The sequence below is a fragment of the Pyrgilauda ruficollis genome, unplaced genomic scaffold (assembly GCF_017590135.1).
Source record: "Pyrgilauda ruficollis isolate IOZ18807 unplaced genomic scaffold, ASM1759013v1 scaffold124, whole genome shotgun sequence".
Classification (NCBI taxonomy): domain Eukaryota; kingdom Metazoa; phylum Chordata; class Aves; order Passeriformes; family Passeridae; genus Pyrgilauda; species Pyrgilauda ruficollis.
Genome location: NW_024510766.1, coordinates 1,215,773 through 1,241,082, shown reverse-complemented (window position 1 = coordinate 1,241,082; position 25,310 = coordinate 1,215,773). Strand labels below are relative to the sequence as shown.

The window sequence follows — 25,310 nt, the reverse complement described above, 5'->3', positions numbered from 1 at the left end:
AAAGAGGAAAATGTGGCCAGAAAATTAGGATAAGAAAGAGGCTGCATCCTCCTAAAATCTGAGAGATCCCAGGGGAAATGCCCCATGGCCTCTCCCTTTATTTGAATAAAGTTACAGGACTCCTCTGTCTCCTTTTTGGACATAAACCTCTGGTATTTGTGGATTAATTTTCCTGTCAAAGGCCTTTAATAAATACTTGCTTTATTCTTTTAACCCCGTCTAGCCTCTGTTCTAGGCAGCCACTCCAAGGCATCAGTGGGATTTTCTATTATGAGAGAAATTTCCAGTTATTTATAGATAAATCCTTCAGAACATGAAGGACAGCAAAGGGAACCCCATAAATTTTGAAAATGTAACAGTGACAAAGGCTGCCTATCTGGTTCAGACAAAGAAAATACCAAGGATGTTTTTGGTGCAATACATCCAACAGTAATAGCACATACCCAAGGTAAAACAAGACTTAGGACTTTTACATCTTGTTAATGCAGCTCTTGATATTTTTTAAAATTTCTTGTTTCAAAAAAAGATCAAATTAATTAATTCAATTCAGTTTGAATATCCTTACTTGAGAAAGGCAGAGTCATCTGTAAGACATTAAACCTAGCATTCTTCAGCATATGCTTATAAAAAGGAGATAATGGGCCAAGGTTAGACAAACAGTGATTGTTTTTTGAATAATTTTCCTTTGGAGGTAATTTTCTTACTGAGACCTCCTTTCTGTGAGGCTTCCACTCAGGTCAGTGAGTTTGACATTCCTTAAGAAATGGCTTCAGAATATATAAGCAGCCAAACAAATGTAAACTCAGCTCCAGTGAATCAGAGCCTGATGATAATTCATTTAGGTTTAAAAACAAAAGGTGCAACAAATGGATTGCAACAATTAGAATTCTGTTAGGTGACACTATCAGGAGATCTTTTTTCCGTATCATTTTTCCTCGTATGCTTTTGAAGAAAGCCATTCCCAGTGCCAGAAGCCTTGCTCAGAATGATCTCCTGAGCCTTCACCCAATAAGCTCGCTTTGAAGTCAGCAAGAGGAAAACCATTATGTCAATTAGAGCATTGTTACCATTTTAGGAAGGAAGGATGCAACAACAGAGATGTCAAATCAACTGTTAAAAATATTGATGGCATTAAATAAACTCCACCAATTTAGCTTTGCATTCTTAAAGCAATAATCACAGAGAGTCTGCCACCAGACACTGTAATAAAATTGCCTTTGAGGAATTAGGAATTACTTTGGATGGGAAATTCAATCTGAAACACCACAAGGTTTCTTTTAAATTGCAGTGACTACAGCACTGTTTCCTGTAAAAGATGCTCATAAATCTTTTCCCCCTCTGTAGATTTCAGGAAGCACTAGAGTTCTGGAACATCCAGATTTCTTTTCTGACTGCTTTGAGAATTGGACTTTAATCTAGAATTTTTAATCTTTTCCCTCTGAATATGTGAGTTGAAATTTATGCATAGAGATAGGGGGATTTTTTTAAAATGAAAAATGGGGGTGGGGGGGTTTGGGTTTTTGTAATGTATTAAAATGCAGGTGGGTTGTAGCTGCTGAACAATTTCTCGTTAAACTGCTTTGAACAGAGAAACCACCTGGCCTTTTGTTCATTAATAACTTGGGTTCAGTCCTGAAAAATGACCTTTCCATAAGGCTTTAAGCCTGTGCTGGCTGTGAGATTGTGAGCAGCTCCAGAGAGCCCACAGAACTGTTTGTGTGATTGAAGTTCAGAATATGCTTCTGCTGGGTGCAGACCGGGATCTCAAAGTTGCAGGATGCTCTTTGAGAGATTTGTAATGGTTATAAAAGTTCGCTCTTCCTGTGTTTTCATGTGTCAGGGGGCAGCAATGCAGTATCAGATTGCTGCTTTGCTGCTGGCAGTCATTACCTGTGCGCAGCAACCTGGAATAAAAGCTTACAAATATGGGCTATAAAGACAGGAGAATTTTAATGTCATGAACCTGTTTCCTTGAACCAAGCTTGTGTTAGTTCCTCTTTTTAGCCAAGAAGGAGAGGTATGTCAGTACTAGTGGGTGACACCTATCTGTAAGACAGCCCAGATACACCACGAGTGACCACTCTATAGGTATCATATAGGCAATTAATTCATCATTTGCAGGAAAACATGTTTAATTATGAGACATTTATGTCCCTCTAAATAAGTACATTGAAGTTGATGGTTTGGGTTCTGTCTTAATGAGGCAACTTGAACATTTGCTTAATTGATATATCCATCAAGAAGTATAAAAAAAGGGAACATAATGGAGTAGAAGCACGGCAGCATGTTAAAAGATTAACTTAGCACTTACAGATATTCTAACATTAATTGGTAAAAAAACCCTCCTTCAGTAAATACTGTACTGATCTGTAATAATTAGGAAAATGTGTATGTATTTGTTAGTACCCAGAGCCCAGACCACACGTGGCAGTAATGCACACCTGAAAAATTTCGTGGATATTCTCAGCAGCTTTGAAGGAGCACAGGAACTACTGTATGTGAAGCAGATGATACTTCTGATTCTACAGCAAGACAAGGCAGCATCTGTAACTTGGATGAATAAAGAGAAATAATCAGACTGCCCAGTTTGCCTGTCTCTGAGTGGAAGCCTTGGGGAGCTGTTTCTTACTGCCCTAGTTTAAATACTGGGTCAGGGACAACTCTTGGTGCCTCCACATGAAATAACATAATGTTTGTTACTGCAAACCATGGCTGTCCTGAACAGCTCCTCTTCTCTCCACTGCCAGGGGCTCATGTGAATTTTTACACTGTGATGTAGTTGGCTGTTTTCTTTTGCACCTTCAGACCTGAATGCTGCACTGAAGATGACTCCTGTACTGCTGCCACCAGATTAATCCGGGCTCACCCCTAATGGTGCCAGTGGAATTAGGCAACTCAAGTAATTAAATAGCAGTTCTATGGGGGAAAATGTACCTGTGGCTTGGGGACATACAAATACAGAAAGGTTTGTGAGTATTGAATCCGAAAGCATGCTTTGCACACTGAACTCTCCTTTGGTTTTATTCACAGCTGAACTAACTATTCTGACAGTGCCTGCATTTTAATTTTTGAACAAGATATCTCCTTAATTTTCTAAATCAATAACAATTTTATGTATTATTTCCATTTCATTGTGTGTTGGAGTTTAGGATTTTTCTTTATTTCTCAGGGAATTCTCTCCCATTTGTTGCCTAAGAGACGGCAGTGATGATGCTTGGGAGACAGGAGATGTGCTGGGAGGAGGAGGAGTGCAGCTGACTCTGGTCTCTTAGCTGCGGGGCTTTCCCTCGGGAAGTGCAGACACCTGGAGATTTTGGCTGGGGTTCAGGGGCTGGGCTCAGCTCCTCACTCTCAGATCTGAGTGCACAGGGCTGGTTGTGGTGCCAGACCTGCTCCCAGAGGATTCGCTGCCACCGCGGAGCTTTCATCCTGCTCTGATTGTACTCACTCTACCTGCTCCTACTCTCGCAAGAGCAGCTGTTGGATCGGGACCTTTTCCAACCCCGACCTCGCTGGGAAGGGGACCCCGACCACAACCCCTTCCCGGCGAGAGCGCCTCCCGGCCTGCGGCAGCTCAGCCCTGCTGTTTGTCTGCCGCTGCTGCTTGGGGTTTTTGGCTGCGTTTTAGCGCGACACCCCGCAGGTTCCGGCACAGCTCCGGAGCCTTTGCGGCTCCCCGCGCTGCCCCTGCGGCTCCGAGGCCGCGCCGCCGCCATGGCGCCGCCCTGAGGCACCGCCTGCCCCTGCGGCTGGGCACGGGAAGCCCCTTGTCCATCCCTCCCGCCACAGCGCCCCCTGCGGGCGCGGGGGAGCCACGGCCCGGGCGGAGCCGCAGCGCCCCTGGCGGCGGAGCCCGGAGCTGCAGCAGGGCCGGCGGGGCGGGGCGCGGCTGGGCCCGCTCTATCGGCCTGGGAACACCGGCACTCCCTGGGGAGTTCAGCGAGTCTGATCAAGGACAGTGGGAGAGCAGGACCACAGAGCAAAGGTTATTACAGCCGGGTGCATCTTAGCACTCAGCCAAGAGCACCCTGTTATCTCCGGAGTTACTCCTTAGATATCTTTTAATTTGTCTGTTGCACATTCATAGGCCCTTATGCATGGGAAGCTTTTCCCCAAACTAGTTTACATGTTCCAAGAGCTGTTTAGCCTGGCTCCTCCTTGGGTCTGCCTTTTTAGAGCGTGCAGATCCCTTGGCTGTGGTTTTAGTCCTTTTTTATCATCACCTGCAGTTTCTGGGCCATGGTGCACTCTGCCTTCAGAGGGTGAGTGCTGATGGCTGGCAGATGTGTCCAGGTGTGCTCACCCTGTGTGCCTTGGCTGTTATCCCATCCCAGCAGGCATTTTAACACAAGCACACTGATATCAGCTATTCCCTACTATGTCCAAGCTTAATTAACAACAGAAATAAAAACGAAATATTTATAACAAAGTTACTTTAACACCACACATATAAAATCCACACATTAAATCCACACACTACGTGTGCGGTGCCAGGGCCAGGGCGGGCCCGTGTGCGGTTCTCATCCCGCACGGGGCAGGGCCGCGGCCGGCGGGGCGGGCGGGCCGGAGCAGGCCCGGCAGCAGGCCTGGGCCGCGCTGTCAGTCTATTAATGCTGCACTGAGGCGGCGCTTAACGCGCGGCGCCGTGGCTTAGTTGGTTAAAGCGCCTGTCTAGTAAACAGGAGATCCTGGGTTCGAATCCCAGCGGTGCCTGCGCCGGCGGTTCGGCTTTTTGTCCCCCGCGCTGTTTTACCGGCCGGGATGGGGCGGGGGGGTCAGCAGGGGGAAAACAGTGTGGTGGGTGTGAGTAACTGCAACAAACAGCGCGGTGGGTGTGCAGTGAGCATGTGTGTAACTACAACAAACAGTGCAGTGTGTGTGTGTGTAACTACAACAAACAGCACGGTGTGGGGGTGTGTGTAAATACAACAAACAGCATGGTGTGGGGGTGTGTGTAAATACAACAAACAGCATGGTGTGGGGGTGTGTGTAAATACAACAAACAGCATGGTGTGGGGGTGTGTGTAAATACAACAAACAGCATGGGGTGTGTGTGTGTGTGTAAATACAACAAACAGCATGGTGTGTGTGTAAATACAACAAACAGCCCGGTGGGTGTGCGGTGGGCGTGTGTGTAAATACAACAGCCCGTGGGGGTGTATGTGTAAATACAACAGCCCATGGGCATGTGTGTAAATACGGACACACAGGAACAGCCGGCAGCTGGACATTCAGGCTGTCTCCTGTTTGCTTTATGGGGAAGCTGTTTTCCAGGAATGTTAATTCACACAGAGTCAGGAAAACGCCTCTCACCATTTTTTCTTCTAATTGCCATATCTTCAATATCCCCCAGGGCAAACAAAGCTATTATTGCTGGTTCTCTTGCCCTTACAGCCGGAGTGCCTGCTGACTCAGTGGTTGCTGCCGAGGCTTTTTGCTGCCCATCAGCACTGAGACCTGCCTTTCACCTCTTAGCTGCTACTGTCACATTAAGTCTGGCTTTTCCAAGTGAGAGTTGCAGTAAGCACTCTGTGCTACCACGTCATTAGTGACACAGCAGAGGGACAAAGGGGTTTTCCTAGAAATCCTGAAAAATCAAAAGCCAAACCTTGCTCTTTTAGGCATGGGAATTAGGTTCAGTGAAAATACTCCAAGTTTGTGCTACTCTAAAGAAAGGCAGAATCCATCCTTAAACCTAAAGATAAAAGGTTTAAAAATATGTTAGTACAAGTTCCAGCCTAGCAACCATATCCTTCAGGTGGTTTTTTTGCACTCACACAGCAGTGATGGGAGTAAACATCACAAGGATTCACAGCCACATTTGGGGTTCAGAGTTTTTAGGACTCAGATCAGCACCCAAATCACAGTGGTCAGTAGCCTCAAATGTAATGTGTAAGGCTTAATGTCTAGGATGAACATTTTGGTTATAATGTTTACCTGCAGGAATCTTTCTTTGAGTAGTACTTACTGTAAAAATGCAGACTAGATAGTATTTGATATGTCATAAATATAAGTAAACCACTATTGAAAAGTGTGATATATTTTTTAAAAAATAGAAGTAGCTTCAGACTAACCTCCCATAGATCAATATTATCCAAAAGAAAACAAGAAGAACTAGACAACTGGAAAGTTCACATTAAGGATGATTTGGGAAAAGAGGCTGCAGTGAATGCAGCCAATGAAACAGATTTGTTCTCAGCTCTTGCACAGAAGAGAGATGACTTGGGCATGCTTTGCTTTGAACATTTGTACCTGCTGTTACTCCGCTAGTTTCCAGCTAGGTTCTCTTCTTTGGCTGGTAGATGAGAACCACCAGTATAAAGAGTTCTAGGCATTTATATAAAAATTGTTGATGCTCTTTTGTAATGCATCAGCAGGAATGGCATGATAAGCCAGCCAAGCTGGCACTGGAAGGGGCTGGTCACTTCCTGCTTTAACATGGGCACCCTAAAAAAACTCCTGAAAACTCAAACTTGACTCCTTTGAGGGACACCTCAACAAATCAGAGAAATTAGAGAGCAATCCCAGCCACGGCAAGCTCAGCTGAGGCAAGGGCTGGGTTCTGCCCTGGCACGGGGCAGCCCCGGCTGTGGGGCACTGGGGAGGAGAGGCTGGAGAGCAGCTGCAGGAGGGACCTGGGGCTCCTGGCAGCGGCAGCTGGAGCTGAGCCAGCAGCGGCCTGGCAGCCGGCAGGGACATCCCTGTCCTGGGGCAGCAGGCCCAGCCCTGCCGGGCCGGGGGTTGCTCTGCTCTGGGCTGGGGCGGCCTCGCCTTCAGTGCCGGGCACTTTGGGCTCAGAGCATGAGAAAGACATGAAGCCATCGGAGAGGGCCCAGAGGAGGCCCTGGGCATGGGGAAGGGTCTGCAGGGGAAGCCCTCAGGGGGGAGCAGCTGAGGGCACTTGGTGTGTTCAGCCTGGAGGAGAGGACATTGAGGAGAGACCCCACTGAGCTCTTCAACATCCTCCCAAGGGCAGCCCAGGGGCAGGTACCAACCTGGGTACCAACCTCTGCTCTGTGACCAGGGACAGGAGCCGAGGAAACAGCATAAGCTGAAGCAGGAGAGGTTTAGGATGGCTATCAGGAAAAGATTTTTCCCCCAGAAGGTGGTGATGCACTGGAGCAGCGATCAGGAAAAGATTTTTCCCCCAGAAGGTGGTCAGGCACTGGAGCAGCCTCCCCAGGAAAGTTGTCACAGCTCCAAGCCTGTCATAGCTCAAGAGGCGTTTTAACAATCCTCTCAGGCATGGGGTGGGATTGTTGGGGTGTCTGTGCAGGGACAAAAGTTGGAGTCAATGATCCTGATGGACCCTTTCTAGTTCAGTATATTCTATGATTCTATGAAAATGTTTGAATAAGAAGGGCAAAATCAGAATCTGAATCAGACCTGATTTGTCTGGATTTTGCAAGGCTCTGCTTTTATACATTAGTCAGAAATATGTAGCTCCAGCTTCTGTAAAGCCCCACCTTCTGAAATCCCCAAATTTCAAGGTTGGTCTGTATACTTACATGGGAATTCATCCCATAAGACAATATTTAAGTAAATTGAGTGAACCGAGGCATATTTTTTTGCCTATATTGAAGGATATATAAAATATCATACAGTTGCTTGTTTTGTCTCAACCTTGGACTTTTAAAGTATGTATTTAAGAAATCTCTTCATCTGAGCACTGAGCTTTTTCTGACTGCCCAGAGTGTGTGGTTGAAGGGCCTGCTGAGTTAAGCAATTTGCTGTATTTCCTATTTACCAATCAACACTAATAAGAAATGTGACACTCACTTCACTGTGCCTGTTCTGCTGTAACAACATCCCAGTGTGCAGTTATTTCCAAGATTTGTTACTAGTCTTTTCCTTGGAGGGGAAAAGGATCCTCTCAGACTGCAATATGTCAGCCTAACAAGGTGCAAGTCCATCTGCTTTCTTCATTTTTTCCCAGTGTTTTACACTACCTTTGTGCATATTGCGAGGAGGAAGGGTAAGTGCTGTCTAATGAATGGCAAAATTCCATTTTCTCCAAAAAAGTTGGTTTTTTTGAGTATCCTGAAATGGGGAATATGGGCAGATTTCAATTTGCAAATGAAAAGGGTGTCTATGCTTATTGAATTGGGTCTTGATTTTGGCTGAGCACTACATCACTCACTTGTTTTCCTTGCCAAAGTGGGCAACTGCACTTTTCAGTCAATCCAGCCAACCTCTGTGAAACTATTAATTGAGATTCTTTTTTTCTTTTCCCCTAGGATTAAGGCTTCAGGTGTCCTCTCTCTGTTACAGGTAATATTTAGTTCTTAAGATAAGAGTAGAGGGAGCAACCCAAGGAAAATACTCACTAATGGGGATTGTGTAAAGTGCTTTAATGCATTTGATTAAAAAAAACCAAAAAACTGTTAAAACATCTAAATACTAATCATGCCAAAAAGATTCAGTATTGTTTATAATTTGACTTTCTACAAAGTTTTTTAAGGTAGTTTAAAACTGCTAAACAAATCATCTAACTCTTAAGCTAAATGTATATGTTGAGTATGTAGCGGGATTTTTTTCTTTTACATTTATATGTGGAAATAGACCAGAAGAATGCTGCTTAACTCTAAAGTAGGACTGGAGTAACAAATTTGTGAATGTTGTTAAAATTGCATTAACACTTATTTGTGGTGTGCCAGGTAGTGTAGTATTGTGTTTTCGTGTGTTTGAGTTGTACCTTGGTTTGTTCCAGTTTTCCCCTGTTATAATGGTTCTGCCCCTGTTATCTCCTCCTCAGTGTCAGTCTTCTCACCTCCAGCCCCTGCTCCCCAAAAAGTGCAGAGTCATTCCCTTGATCCCGCCCTGGTGCCCTGTCCATCACTTGGCAACCCAGCCCCTCCTTCCAGAACCTTCTACCAAGGGTGTCGAGTGATTGGTTCAGACACTGGGGTCCCTCCCCTGAATGACCCCCATTGGTTTCCCTAAATGTCAATCTCCCCACTCCCCACGCCCTCCTGCAGCCCCATTGGTGGATGGGCAAGCCCCTCCCCTGTTTCCTCCCCAGTTTATAACATGTTGCACAGCCCAGTCCTGGGTCTTTAGTTCCCTGCTCCCTTTGGGGTGTGGGGTAACTTGAAGCTGTCCAGTAAACCTGGACTTTGTCCCCAACTGGAGTCCACTCTCCCCCTTCCACCGACATCGCGTTGTGTCTCACCCGTGCAAGGCGAAAGCCCTGGCTGCTCTCCTGAGGAACGGGAGAGTGTCCCCCGCCGCTCGCAGGGCCTGAGCCAGCGGGTGACTCCAAGTGGATGCTTGGAGGGGCACTGTGACAAGGTAGCAGGTAGTAATGGCTGTCTTTGCATAAATATTTGCTTTTTTATTTCTAATGTGAGCTGAATAAGCTTACTTCTCCCATTCCTCACCCGAATGCTTTGTCATCACATCGCTATCCGGAGAGGTAAAGCAGTTGTACTCTGTATATAATTATATTATCAATTGCTGTAAAATACGGCATGTTGTGCCCCCTGGCCTTTATGCTGCTGGTATTTGCAAGCCCGTATTTGCAATCCACATATGCTCAGCTGTGATTTATTTAATTTCCAGTGAGCAGGAGCACCTGGTCAGAGTAGCCCAGTGCATCACGAGACTTGTCCTTGTCCCTCAGCTGCTCTTTGGTTCTGCACACACTGCTCTTAACTTTTCATCTATTTGCCACCTGCAAAATGACCATAATACCTGCTGCTCTCACTGAGCTGCTGGAGGAGTTAATGAATGTAGTATGAAGCACTCTGAGCTCTCAGATAAAATCAATGTTATTAGAATGATGCTTTTGTTTTTCTCCTCAGCGAGTTCAGGTCATGCTGGGACAACGCCTTTTCAATAATGCTGGCAGTGTTCACAGATGCATTTAGACTGTTTCTGAGAAAAGGGGCCTGACTGACTTCATCTCATTGATGAGGCAGAAAAATAACTTGCAAATAAAACTTTTGACATTGTTAAATTGGGGAGTTCATTGACAATTTAGCATGTAGGACTGTTTTTTAACCTTCTTGTTGAAAGTGCTTATTAACTGTTAAGATTGTTCTATGTTTATCCGCAGAAATATATGTAGTACGTATTTTTACAGGCCAGTATTTTTCTGACAAGATACTTCCACTTTAATATCTCAAAATAGTGTAATTTTACATGAAGATGCATGATTATGGTATCAATATATGATTAATATTACCTGAAAAGTGTTACGCGTAATATGTCGGTTATGATGACTATTTAAGAAACACTTTAGAATCTTTCCAATTGCAACATTCATTGATGCCAAATGTAAATCAAATGGCCAGTCTGAAAGAAAGTAGAGTGAATACCCAATTTATGTTCCCATTATGACTGCCTCCTTCAAATGGAAGCTTAAAATGCTCTTCATTATCTATCAGTCCTGCTCACCAGGGAGGTGCCAGAGGACTGAAGGTGCCAATGTGATGCCAATCCAACTAGAACAGCTGGAAGGAGGATCTGGAAAACTCCAGGCCTGTCAACCTGGCTTCAGTGCTTGGCAAGATTATGGAACAGATCATCCTGAGTGCCACACAGAACCTGCAGGATGGCCAGGGGATCAGAAACAGCTGGCACAGCTTTGGGAAAGGCAAGTCCTTCCTGACTGATCTGATCTTCTTTTGTGACCAAGGGAGCTGCTAATAGAGAGGAGAGAGGCTGTGAATGTGTCTGCCTGGACTTCAGCAAAGCCTTTGATACTGTCTCACTGCATTGTCCTGGAGAAACGGGCAGCTCATGGCTTGGACAGGAGCATGTCTGCCTGGATACACCTGGCTGATGGCCTGGCTGATGGAGTGGTGGTGGATGGAGTTAAATCCAGTTGGCACCTGGTCAGTACTGGAGTCCTCCAGGGCTCAGTACCGGGGGCAGTGCTGTTTAATGGCTTTATTGATGATGTGGATGAGGGAATCGAGTGCAGCCATGGGTGATGTCAAGCTGGTCAGAGGGTGGATCTGCTGGAGGGCAGGAGAGCTGCAGAGGGCCCTGGACAGGCTGGATCCATGGGCTGAGAGCACTGGCATGAAGTTAAACAGGACCATGTGCCAAGTTGTACACTTTGGCCACACTAACCCCCTGCAGCTCCCAGCTGTGGAGAGTGGCTGGGAAGCTGATTGAGAGCACTGAAGGTGAGCCCAGGTGGGCAAGAGGCCAATGGCACCCAGCCTGTATCAGCAGCAGCGTTGCCAACAGGACCAGGGCAGTGATTGTCCTTCTGTGCTGGGTGCTGCTGAGGCCACGCCTTGAGTGTTGTGTCCAGCTCTGGGCCCCTCAATTCCAGAAGGATATTGAGGTGCTGGAGCAAGTCCAGAGAAGAGAAAGGAAGTTGATTAAGGGTGTAGAGAATTAGTCTGATGAGAAACGGCTGAGAAATAAGGGAGCTGGAGAGGGCTCAGTCTTGAGCAAAGGAGGCCCGGGGGGAATGCTGTCACTGTCTACACCACCCTGACTGTAGTGAGAGGCTGTAGTGAGATGGGGATTGGGCTCTCCTCACAGACAGCCAGTGACAGGACAAGGGGACACAGGCTTAAGCTGCACCTGGGAAGTTAAGTTGGACATCAGGAGGAATTTCTTCACAGAAAGGATTCTTAAACATTGGAAGGCACTGCCCAAGGAGGTGGGGGAGCCACCATCTCTGAAGGTCTTCAGGGACCAGCTGGATGTGGCACTCAGTGCTCTGGTCTGGTTGACAAGGTGGTGTTTGGTCCACAGCTTGATGCAGTGATCCCAGAGATCTCTTACAACCTGATTGGTTCTGTGATTCCTTGAAATTAGCACCTCGTAAAGACAGGGAGTCCTTTCAAGTAAAGTATGATAAACTATAATGTTTGGTAAAAGGATTTTACAGGAGCTCACATGTTATCCTGACCAATCTGTATGATAGACACAAATCCCTAGAATTGTTAACTTCTTATCCACAAAGCACGCAGTGTTCTACAGTTTTAGAGAATGAATGAATCTTTGAAATCATATTAAGGTGGAACCAAATAATAATTTAATTGCCAATAGCAAGAATCTGGTTAAATTATTTGAGTAGGAAGAGCAAATCTACCTGCCTTTGAAAATTTGTGATAAAGTTAATGGTATAAGTTCTTCAGCAGCAATTGTTTGGGTTGTCTCTGGCTATAAAACATAGGTAATTTAACCATGATTGTCTTGAATGGTTCCTAAATTGTGGTGTGTTTTCTTAATCATTGTGCATGTTTTCCTTAATTTTCTGTGGGCAAGGACAAAATACACAAGATACAAATCCATGAAGAAGTCAGGAGGTTCTGGATTGTTCATATGTAATCTGTGACCAGAGCCTCATGTCAGTCATACAGTGCAGTCTCAACTCAGCAAAAAGATTTTCAGCTTAGAAAAGCACAGTTTTTACAATCAGCTATGTTACCTTTATGCATTTAGAAGCTATTTCTGTGATGCCTGCCTTTGACTTGCTCTTGCATGGTTTAAACGCAAGACACTCAAATACATGCCAAAAGAACTGGTCAGGTGAGTCCAGCCTGAAGCAGGTTCAAACCAGTGCTCTGGCCAGAATCTGCTTTTTGGTTTTCATGTGACATTCTCATGTGTTACGAGTTGAAAGTGAAGTCTTGTCTTGAATTAGTCTAATAAAACATTTTCCATCTGGAATGGAAAAGACCATAATTCCAATCTTTCATGAAAGCCTTACAAATTAACTTGGGAACAATAAATAAAAGATCTTTTAATATATGTAATTGGAAGAGAATTTTGTGTTCTAGCAGCTTCTCGTGATTTATCCTAATGGTGGCAAATTTATTGAGATGAGAAAGAGAAGAGCAAGGAAACTGCCTGCCTGTATGTTTCCTCTTGTTATCTAACAGCAGCTGCATCACTGGAAAATGAGTTCTAATGAGAACCTTTATTTCTTTCAATTGGAGACTAAGCTGCTTTATAGAGTTCTGGATTGAGCCAAATGATTTTTAAAGCCCAGAAATTAAATTTTGAAATATGTCAACTTAGATTCTAACTTTGTTTTCAGCTGCTGCTGATGCAGGTTTTCTCTTCTGGTGTCTAACTGACACACTGTTTGAACACTTAATAAATAAGTTGCACATAGGTGGTGGAAAAAGTTGATATATTGCCATACTTTGTTTGACTTAATCATAGCCTATGCAGTATCTCTACGGATCTGTAGGGAATAAATTTTGGTTATGCTGATAGGTATATTTTTAAAAAGCTTTTATCCTGGACATGTGATCTGTATCTGTTTTTGATTAATAGCTGAATTAGGAAGACAAAACTAACCTTTTTGTTAAAAAAACCCTAACATTTTTGAGAATCAGGTCCTGGGATTCTATCAAGCTGCTATGGAAGAATAGCATGTGAAATTATATATTAGCAGCTTAGTAATTGTATAAAAATATGAAGTGGTGAAATAGAAAACCAGTATCTGGAAATGTAAAGAACTCTTTAAGTGTCAGAATTGCTGCAGAAGATCTTTAATTCTTGTGTTGTTGTGATTAATGTTTTTCTTAGGCATTTCATAGCTTGCTCTGTGAAATTGTATCCAGAACTTACCACAATAATAGTCAAGTATTACTTAAGAAAATATCTAGACTCAAATTGAATCAGACTGACAGTGTATCTGGCCCAGGTCCTCTCTGACAACCATGGCCAACAGCACATGTCTGGGGCAGAACATAAGCACAGGGCAAACAGGCAGCAATGTTTTGCCAGAATACCCTGCCAGCCTCTGGTGATTTCCAGCTTGGGCTCTTGAACTTTCAAATACAGATCTGATCAAATTTAATTTTTCATTCCTCCGTGTCTGTGAATAGGGAAAAGCGAAGTGACTCCTGCAGGCAGATTTGTTTATTGGAGATGTATTTTATCAAAGTGGCAGTTGCCTAAAGAAGGGAAGTTAGAGGCTGCCAAATGTTTAGTGGCTGTTTATTGCAACACTGACCGTAGGCTTGGGGGAAGAGATTTCCACTTTGCCTGGGAGCTGCCATTGCTGCCTGCACGTTATTCACAAAGACTTGGGTGAAAACATTTGACAAAAACATCAAGTGAAGCCACACTGCCTGTTAACCCCTGTTTGTAGGACTGCTTTTTGTCTTTCCTGACGAGCTGTGCTGTGATGTGTCATTCTTCAGTAGGCATGTTCAGCTCCATGGTGTCATGGCTGTACAATGTGATGTCTGTATTGTGGAAGGATTTGCCACAGTGTCAGCTCTGGATTTTGGGGGAGAGGGAGGGGGAGAACTGTTTGGGATACTGCAGTCTGCATATTGGAAAACAAAGACATTTCCCAGTTATTCCTTTGCTGCCTGTAGAAAATACTGATATGGATGGTTTAATTTGTAAGTAATTTGCAGAACTTACACCTGTTGCTTGTAGGCTTAAGGTTTTCTGATCCTGGAGATGTGAGATTGCACAGATTGCATGGGCATACATGTGTGAGGGGTTGTGGGAAGCTCTGTTTCACATCCTGTAAGGGATGCATGCATGTTTCCATGCATTCAGCAGCTATCAGAAAGCCAGCAGCTTCTCTCTTTAACATCATTTGAACGATGACACCAGGGGGAAGCATCTGTCTTTTGTGTTTTTGTGGACTTTTCTTTCTTTCAGAAAACTGTAGTTAGCTATGATTAAGGATTAAATACGCAAGGTTATTTTTAATATTATTTGGAGAGGTAGACAAGCAGCGACCTCACTTGACGTCGATGGCACAACTCCCACTGACTGTGCTGTAGTGAGTTTTTCATTCAATAAAAAGGCAATAAAGAATCTGATTCATAATGAAGGGAGGAAAAGATGAATCAATTCAAGCTGTGTGGGTAGATCTTTCCTGTGCTGTTAACTGTGCAATGCCATCAAAACAACAAGGTCTGTCCTTATCTCCTGTAGTAGTTATGTTATTCTTTACTTACAAATGAGTAAACACAATTAGTCCCTATAATTAGTTGTTTGTTGTCTATGGAAACTGTTGAGTGATGGCTTTTCCTGAAATACCCCTTGTTAATACTTTAACATGAGAAGTATTTTGAAATTGTCTGAATTACAGCTTTTTAAAAATGATCTAAGGGTTGACCAAGTGTTGTTTGTAGATGTTTTTTCAAACAGTGTGTTTTTTAGTATGTATACTATGTCCATCAGAAATCTTTCTCTCTTTTTGTTCAGTGATAAAATAATAGTTAAAAAAATCATATGAGTTATACTATCATAAGAGCAAATAATATGACCATTTATACATCTTATTTCATTTAACATATCTTGCTGAATGAGGGTCATAGCTCAGAAATAATTTATTATAGTGTCCCTAATTACTATGAGTATGGCTTAATATTTAAAACAATTACTGATGTAATTACTGATACTATTCAATTAATTTTGCATGTTTATTTCTGATTAATTACACTATATATAGTGTTTCTCCATTAAAATAAATACTTACTGTCAATAACAAAAATTGTCAAATAATATGCTAACTCAGGTCTGTTTGGCCAGCCCTGAGCGGCTATTTTTTCAGTACTAGACTTAATTTTTTTAAAAATTAACATTTTAATTTGCATGTCATTTTCAGGCAGAACAGAATCACTCTTTTTTTTTTTTTCTTCTTATGGGTTATGTTCTTTTATTATGTGCTTCTCAAGGTATTTTGAGTTATCTTTATATAATAAATTTGTATTGATGCACTATCTTAATTGATCAGGGTACCAATGTCCTATTATTTCTCTACCTTTCAAGCAAACTATACCCAGTCCTTATTCCATATTATCTGTACTGGCTGAGTCCTAAAGTTTGCATATTGAATGAAAAAAACCCTCGAGACTTTTACTTCTCAACTCTGACCAGCTGAAAAGATATGCAGGTGTCTGTCTGCAGTTCTTTGACTACTATCTTGGCAAACTAAAGCATTGGGTGAACAGCTAACTTGGAACACCTGGTCAAAATGAATAAACTGCCTTGGTGGCCATGGCCAGAACCTGCTGCCCTTCTAAGAACTGGGTGAACTTCACGTGCTCCTTAACATTGATTCCTGTGATGTCAATTGTGATTTCTTCTGGCATTCTCTCTGGCTGTGATCTGTGGAAACAACACCAGAAGATTAAGGGAGAATGAATGAATTAGTAGTTGCAAACACAAATTTGGAATTATTAGAGCCTAAGGCTGAGATGGCACATCTCTCAAAAAAGGTGCTAAAACTACTAAGGCATCACTTGGACCTATAACACTGTTGTTTAGGTATTGTGGTCCAAATTCAGTGTCACATAACTGTAAGAGCAGGATTTAGTCACTTCTTTTGATGTTATCTTGTTGAGTCTCTGACTTAATAGTTTCCAAATGTTTTCCCATAAACTGATTATGCAGCTGCTGCTGGTTTCTGTGTTTCAGCAGCTCTTAATGTGGGCCCCTTAGGAAAGCATAAAAATAGATTTGGGGCTGCCTTGGCACGATTGGTTTTAGGCCTGCCTGGCAGAGAGCACAGCTAATGTGGCTGCAGAGCTCTGGGTTGGTACTGTACAGTTTGAAATTGATCCACATATTTGCTCTCCATCTGCTCTTCCCCTTGAAGAACTTCAGGAGGAATATTAGTAATGACCTTGGGAGTGAAAATTGCCCATAAGGAAGAGGAGCATATGTTATGCAGTAAATACAAATATTTCTGAAACAAAGTTACATTGTGGGAATATTAAGATGGTGAATGTCTTAATATGTAAATCTTGCACATCAAGATTTACATATCACTGATGGGTTTTGTGTTAACTTTTTGTGCCCTTGAGAGGCCATGCAGAAATCTGAGCCCTGTGCTGGGACGCATCAAGTAAATTACCAGCAAAACCAGTGAGATTGGTGCCAAGCTAAATGTGGGCACTACAATGAATATTTGTGTTTCCAACTGGGATTAGTGTACTTTTAGTAGATGTATAGACACAGGATGAAATATTTAAAATTGCTTGGCATTAATTGACATTCAAATATTTGCTAGTGTGGCTTGCTTTTGAGAAGTAGGAAGCCTTTGTGATTTTTCCTTCTGTGTCACTGTAATCAATGGACACTGCTTTGCCATTACATTCAGCAAATGTAGGATTGAGAACAAATTAACTCATCACTATACACCAGTTCTTTACAGTAGGGGAGGCAAGAAGATTTGTGTTTGTGATTGCTGCACCTGTGGCTGTGGAAAAGGTCAATGCCATGTTGGCTAATGAAATAATGGTATGAAATATTATCTCTTTGAATCACGATCTTGTTCAAGCTAGTACAATGCCATTTTCCTGGACATAACTACTGCTATTTGAAGAAGCGTGCCCACAACAACTATTTTTTTGTAGTTAGAGCAGACTTGTTCAAGCTAGTACAATGCCATTTTCCTGGACATAACTACTGCTATTTTTTTGTAGTTAGAGCATGGAATAAGTAAGATTAAAAAACAACAATTGTTGTAATTACTTTCATTTATGAAAGCTGGCAAATTACTATAGTAAAGAAATAGTTTAAAAGGAGTAGGTTTTATTAAGGTACATGACAATTGTATGTGAGCTGCCATACTTTTGGTAGTCAACAAAACAAATGCATACACATACTTTTGTTCATTTGTTCCAAGAGGGTCTGTGCATAATGATAGATTCATAAAAGCTAATTACAGTTAACTCCCAGAACAACTGGTTGTGTAACTGAAAAATGTATAAACATCTCAAAAGTCTGTGAGTCTGACAATGTGATTACAAATTTAAATATAAATGAATACTTCAGTATTTTACTCAAATAGGTTTTAAAACTGGTTTAATCTTTCCAGCACCTCCCCTGACATGGACAGAACAATCACTGTGCTGCCATAGTGCCCTAATGAAGGGTATTTGAACACTGATCACTGTAGATGTATACACCAATCTGGGGATCATGGGATTTTCTGTGCTATGCATACTATGTTACCCTGGAGTCCTCTCAAATCTGTACAAGATCAAAGAACTTTTCTGTTAGCTACTTTTAATTTAGGATTTTTGACCCCAGTGGTTCTATCAGCTTGCTTGCTTCCTGTTTAAAAGAATTCATAAATGTGTAATATATAAATATAGAGCAATGTATAGAGCAATGTTTATATGAATTGATTTTATTATTGTTGCCTGCTGCAGGATTCTCCCCTATCCCTCTGAAATATGATTTGTTCTGAGATTTCCCAGAGCGAGAACTCTGTACAGAAATTATTTATTTAGAAAAGTTGTAGTTACCTTCAGAAAATTCCAATTTTAAGTAGGTACCCTTTTGCAACATTCCTGATCATCTGCCACCACAGGCACTTGTGGATACTATCCTAAGCGGTTTTACTGCAGTTTTCTTTGATTTTATTTCCCAATTTTTATTAAATAATATTTTTATTAATTTAGTTGGCTGCCCTGTCTGGCACCTTTATCTTCAACTGAGGAAATAGCTGGAATGTCTGACAGCCACATAGCTATTGAGGAGAGGATGCCCTCTTGGGGAGTTCTGCATGCAGCCATGGCACTGCTGCCCTCGGGATAAATGAATGAATGCCAGCTCAGGGAGCACCACTGATCCCCTGGGAGAGCTTGATGTGTGTGAAAGGGGATCTCAGATGACTCAACCTTCACAAACATGGAAGTGCACAGCCAGAAATGTTCTCGATTCTGTCTTCCAGTTTTTGACAAGTATCTCACTGCCTCAGGCATCGGGTTTACAGATGATGTTGTATCCTAACAATAGGTATGTTTAAAACAAGTACCAGAACTCTCTTAAAAGTTTTGATCATCTAAATCACTGATTATCCTCATACTCACTGCCTTTTTTTTTCTTTCCTTCTCTCTAGGCATACTTACAGCCTATGTGTGTATGAATCCACAGGGCTGCCAGTCTTGTTCACTCATTGTTCAGTTGTTGAAATGGTTTTCCCTTCTCGTACTTCAACCCATTTATCACAGGCTCTCCTTTTATTTTCATGCTTTGGTTGGAACATACAACTAGGATCCACAGCTCTACTGCACAGACTGTGTCATAGTTAAAGGATATATTGGATTACAGGGTTTTCTTTATGCACAAGAAAATCTGACTTTCCATGGTTTTAAACTCCATTGAATGTTGAAGCAGCTTTGATTATTCTACAAATCTCTGACAGTCGTTTTGTTCCATGGTTTATGATTATCCCTTTTTTTTTCTCCTCTCTGTAATGTGGTCTGAATTAGCATGCTGATTTGTGAAAACATTACTGGGTTTTATATTAATCAGACTTCACTTGTATGCTTCAGATAGATTGTACTTTTTAGAAATTTTGTACAATGTGCAATAATAAAAACAGCCTAGGCAGCATGGAACAGAGATGAAAACATTACACCTTCAGGGAGGGTGTAATTTCCCATCCCTAGCTGTGAGCCCACCATCCTTGGTGACATGCTACCAGTTTTTTACTACTCTAGCTGTTACTGTCAATAGCTGTCAGGATCACTGAGGATCCAGAAAGACAGTGTTTGTTGATCCAGTGGACAAACCAAAGAGAGCAGAGCATTTTGTGTCATGGAAATCCACCTCATGACTTAGTAGTGATGGACTTGACATATTCTGTGTCCTCTTCCTGGGAGGTGCTGGCTCACTGCCTGTGTAAAGATCAGACATCCACACTTCAGCACAGGTTGGCATTTCTTCTTTCCTAGTGCTTTAAACTTACTTTATCTTTTAGGGAAATTAGCTAAACAGATTATTGTCCTGATACTCTAATACATTGTATTTCCTTTTATTTCCTATTTATTGCCTTATATTTCCATTTATATCCTTTTTCACTCTCTCTGTGGAAGTTTTTTTTGGAACTGAGGCACAGTTCCAAATTCTTGCTGTGTTTTCCTAAAGCTCTTCTTAACATGAGTAGACTGTGTTATCAGTCTACTCATGTTAAGAAGAGCTTTAGGAAATAAGATCTAATTTGCTCTTTTATGAACACCAAAACCACTGTGCTATGAATTTGTATTGAGAACATCAAGAAGAAAATTTAGAATTGTCAGTAATAATTACTCTAGTTGATTTCAAGGATACTTTCGTACTTTAAAATCATTACAACTTTTAAAACTATGTGGGGTATTGCAGTGAATAAAAGTGCACACTTCATACAGAATGGGTGTAAGAGAAATTTGTGCTCGAAACCACACCATTGGAACTTTAAAAATATAACTATAGTAGACAAATAAGGGAAACAAAGCCATACATCAGTCTTTGTGACAACCCCTGAGACAGGTGAAACACAAATTTCATTTTCTGGGACCAAACAAAACCTTTAAGGAAGTATCTGGGACAAATTTTAATGAAGACTAGCCAGAGATGATAAATTTTAGTTATTGGTAACACAAGTAGTAGGAAAAAAAAAGAAAGAAAATATTTGTCAATGAAACAGCAGAAGCCTGGTTATCCTTATTCTCTGCTGTGCTTTTTCTGTTCAACTGGAAATGGGGTGCAAATAAAATGGCAGTCTCTAATAAGTGTAGTACAGACTGCAGCTGTTATTCAGTTTACAGTGGAATTGCTGCAGTGCTTGTAGTCTGGTTCAGAACTGTTCTGTCAGTACTGCTGTGGTTTTTAACCCCGAGCTGCTTGGTGAAAGGGCAGAGCACCAGCCCTGAGTTACTTGCTGCACCTCTCCTCAGACAGCAGCTCTCTCAACAGTGTGCTCTAACTTGTAAGTCTTTGCACAAGTTTCCCAGTTTAAGAATGGGTGGAAGGCAGGTCTAAAAATTATTGGTGTTCCAGCTAACATTACACCAGAGAGCATTTTCTGGGCTGGTAGGGGAACACTACAGGGTGGTGTGACAGGAGAGCTGCTCTGCAGCCTCTGCATCTGCACTGCAGTAGTTTACAACCCTTCTCCACACTACAAAAACCAGTCACTGAACTGATTTAAGTGTCTGTTCAGTCCTAATTATATGTTTTGCTTTTCAGAGCACGCTCCATTTTAGATAAGCCTGATTGTGTGTTAACACTTTAATTAATTTCTAATTTTTTTCTTTCATTTTAACAGAATTGGAGGATGGGAGCACATTGCTGAGCAACCTCAGGTGGCTATTTTCATCTGTTCTGATAACAATATTTATTCTGAGCAAAGATATTCGTTCTCTCCCTAGGAGACAGCTTTAATGTGCATTCATTCTGTGAGTTAGAGGAGCTTTCATGCTTCTAATTCCAATCTGTTTGATCTCCTACTTAAATTCTAAAATAAGTCTAGTAACTCAAGCAGCTAGTATATGTTGGCTAAGAATGTAGTGATAGTTTGTTCCATTTCCTTCTGTAGAAAAGAAGTAAAGTAATAAAGACAAGCTCAGGCCCCGCTGAGCCTGTTCTTTCTGTGAATCTTTGCAGGTGAAGGGGAATCTGAAAACACATTAATTCACCTAAAATGTGATTCAGCCTTATTTTGGTACTGCTCTTCTATCATTTACAAGCAGAAGAGACTTACTTCTTGAGTTACTTTAGCCCTCATTTACCGTCAAGGAAAATAGTAAATCCTTTAAGACTCCAGCTACCAGAGAGAGTAAGCCCCTAATATAACCAAAGCACAAAAGGATTTGTCATAAACTAAAGTAAATCATCCAAACTCATCTCATCAGTAGATATGAAAGAATTGGCAGAAGAGAGAAATAAGTTTAGCATCTTTAGTAGATATGGGGTCTCACTATTGTCTTGCAGTGTTTTTCTACTGAGTAGATAATAAACCCCAGCATCACCACAGTTTAAATCAATCCAGATCCAGTTATGAAAAGATAAAGTCACAAGGCAGGTAGGAGATGTGATGGGATGCTTAAATAGCCTTTCAGTGTGGCATCACAAGTGAAATGCACGTGTAGGAACTCGCTGCAGTCCTTGTGAGAGCTGCAGAAGGCCTGTGCTGTGCAGTGGCACTGGGCAGGAGCTCAGGAGATTGCAGGGCACAGAGCTGAGAGTGCTGCAGGGAATGAGAGGGCTGTTGGCCTGGGATGGATGGCAGCCTCCTGAAACAGCTGACACATTCCTGACATGAAGCAGCAACTTGAGATTATACTTTAAAAACCCAATCACACTGAAAATACTTAAAGCCACAGAGAAGAGAGAAATAAAACAGTGCTGGTTGTGGCCTGGCTTTTTCTTTCAGGTGTCTGGAATGGCTTGTTGTCCAGTGCAACTTATTAATAAAGTGCAGCTTAAAAAATGTGTTAAGGAACCTCCATAAACTCCCTCCAATTATTTCTGTAAGTATTTGAAACGCAGACAGTTCTAATCCTCCTCTGTAATTATGCTGCATGTTTCAAAAATCTGATCTTAGTAACACAATTAAACACAAATGAGACATAATTTAATTAATGGAGAGGTTGTGTGGACCTTCAGTTTTGTTAAGAGAGCTAAGTTACAAGTATTAAAAAAAACCTAATGTGCAATTAATGCTGCCTTGATAGTAGTTACAAAGACAACTGAACCCTTTCAAGAGAGAATAATTTTATTTTGTTTTTCAAGTAATTACCCTAATGTAATTGCTGCTCATAATCTGGTCTGCTTGATACAAACTCAGGATTCCATAGAATGCTCCAAGTGTCATAGAGGAATATCACAGCTTTGCACTCTCTTTGGAAAAGGCCTATACATTGGTGATGTTCTTACAGTATTTCTCCATCAAACAATTTGTGTTTGCCTTCCTGTGATACCAAATTGCTCATATTTATTCCCATCACATTTTATAAATGGATGTGAATTATAACAGGGTTTTTTCAGCTCTACACAGAATTCATGAATAACAAATTCCTAAAGAAGAGGAAGGAAAATAGATCACTGTGAAGTTTAGTAATGATCTGTAATGGATCAAGGCAGAAATAGTGTTAAAGTTGGTGCAGCAAAGTACCCTTGAGAATTTTCTTCTCTTTCAGGAAGAGTGCAGTTGTCACTAAATGTAAACCTTATTAAATGCAGCTAGATAGTGCTGTGCAGTGATGCAATAAAACCAGAGATGAACAGTGGGAGGCTGAGACAAATAATGTCTTACCACACCTAATGTTTTCTACCCAACTTTTCTTTAATGCCAGCTGTCAAAAGAGAACCATGGTGATTCTATGGGATCACAGTCTTGCTGATCTGCACAAATCTGTGCATGCATTGAAACTGCTATGTGCTGAAAAGGAGACAAATGCATATCAACTACTTGTGGAACTGGTGAAATTACAGTCTTAGTGTAAAGAAATCTCAATCAAATTAATCCATAGATACATATGCTTGTAAAAGAAGCATAAGCTTTTATTAGTTGGAACTGATGTGAATAAAGTAAAAAAATGGCATGTAATGAGAATAAGATAGGTATTAATTACACACATGGACAGGCTAAGGTTCCAAGTTATTGTAATGGTTTTAGTACTAATATTGATGGAGTCCATAATCTTTGTATCATTCTATGTCTTCATTTTTCTACTGCATATTTTAAAAAATTGTAATATCTTTTGATTACACTCAGTAAACCTTTATCAAAACTTTATTTTGGTGGTGTTATATGACTTTTTTGTGATCCAGTTCTGTCAAAAGCATTAAAATGATGCTCCAGCATACATAATGTATAATGTCTACTCCTAGAGCCATCTCTGTATCATGTTTTGAAATGGGATATGAAGGCTTGACACTTGGCTTGAGCAATGATTCAGTTTGGCACAACTCTTTTAAAGTGATTTTAAAATAATCTGCAAATCACTCTAAAGTAGAGCACCTGTGATGGGTTCTGCTGGTTGTGTTTTCAAGGTGGATATTGTGATGTGATAATTAATTCCCCATGGCCAGCAGATGCTGGAGCATACACATATGTACCTTCATATATAGTTTTCTGAAACTTACATAGATTTATGTGAACACAAAAAGTGTGTGACTGAAAATCAGGTCTCAACATTTTAAATTAGTCCTATGTGAACATCAAAGTATAACTCTAAACTGAGTGGATTTTATCTTAACAACTTAGTGGCATGGGCACAATCGATTAAAAAAGGAGTCTGCATCCATCATTTTGCTTTCAGTCCTATGCAGTGTACTGTTTTGGTGAGATGCAAGGCTGTTATTTAATGGAAATGAGAGATATAATTTACGCCCAATTTTCATAAAAAGGGTTAATGCAGAATGTAGAAGTGACTGTATATGTTTTTCAAATTACAATAATAGACTCACCAGGGAAAAATTCTTTTATGAAACATTCCATTATTGCTTTTACAGACCCATAATTTGAGGATTACTGCTCAAAAACCCAGATGAAATGATTTTACAATCATGGGTCCATTAAAGGTTTAAGAATTGTCTGGTTAGATTACAAAGAATTTAGTTGTGAAAAAAATGTGATTTATTATGCTATTTAAAATTGCACAGACACGTGAAATAGGCTGTATCTTCAGCAGAGGCAGCTCACTGCTGTGCTGAGTGTGGGGCCTTCTCACCTACAGGTAAACTTTGTACTGATCCACTTATTATTTCTGCATCTCTAGCACAGTAGAAGTATTTATTATGACATCCATTTCTCTCATTCCAGGTACACCCGACATGATACTATTGATCCTCAGGCCAATCATCCATTAGGCATTCATTAAGGAGCCAGAGTGATAGACAAATGCAAATTACAATTATAATAATTCCAACAAAGGAATTGATAAAGAAAAGGTAAAGCACAGGTCTGTAGCTCAGCGAGGGTAAGGATCTCAACCCGACACACGGCTATAGCCACGCTTTACATTGCTGAAATAAAAGGCCTAAAGCACTGGTACTGGCTCTCAGGGGCAGTATGTGAGCATCTGCAGATGGGAAAACAAGGAAAGGTTCAGCAAACGTGAGGTACAGCTGGTTCACTGTAGCTGCTTAGGGTAGCTGGGCAGGGGTACCTGTCCCCTTGCACTGTTCTGCGATTCTCTCCATGAAGTTCCCAGTTAACGTCTGTCGTCTTCCTGCTCGTAAACACATTAAGCTTTGTCCATTTTCAGTGGGAGAGGATGGATTTAGTCGTTTATAGTAATCCGAATTGGCTGCCTTGCTGTGGATACGTTACCTGTGTGATGACCAGATGACTTGTTTCACGGTCGGCAGGGCCTGGAAGGGCTCGGGCCTGGCTCCGCACTCGGTGCGGCCGAAGGCGCTGTGAGCTCTAAGGACAGCCGGGCTCCTGGGGAGGCTTTTCTCCATGCGCCCATCACCGATCACAGCGCTCACTCTCGGGAGCAGCAGCGGAGCCAACTCTGCGTAGCTCCTGAGGAAACTGCCGAGAAAAGGCATCCGGGTGACCCGCTGGGCCGAGGTGGCTCCCGGCTGGGGGGCTGGCGGCGGCAGCGCTGGGCGCGGCCTCCCGGCACGGGCCC

The 25,310-nt window shown here is 41.9% G+C and overlaps 1 non-coding gene across 1 annotated transcript; it reads left to right on the top strand.

Moving 5' to 3' along the window:
• Nucleotides 1-4,639: 4,639 nt before the first annotated feature.
• TRNAT-AGU lies at nt 4,640-4,713 on the top strand. Its single transcript has one exon. It is a non-coding gene; the product is annotated as a tRNA-Thr (tRNA).
• The last annotated feature ends 20,597 nt before the right edge of the window (nt 4,714-25,310 follow it).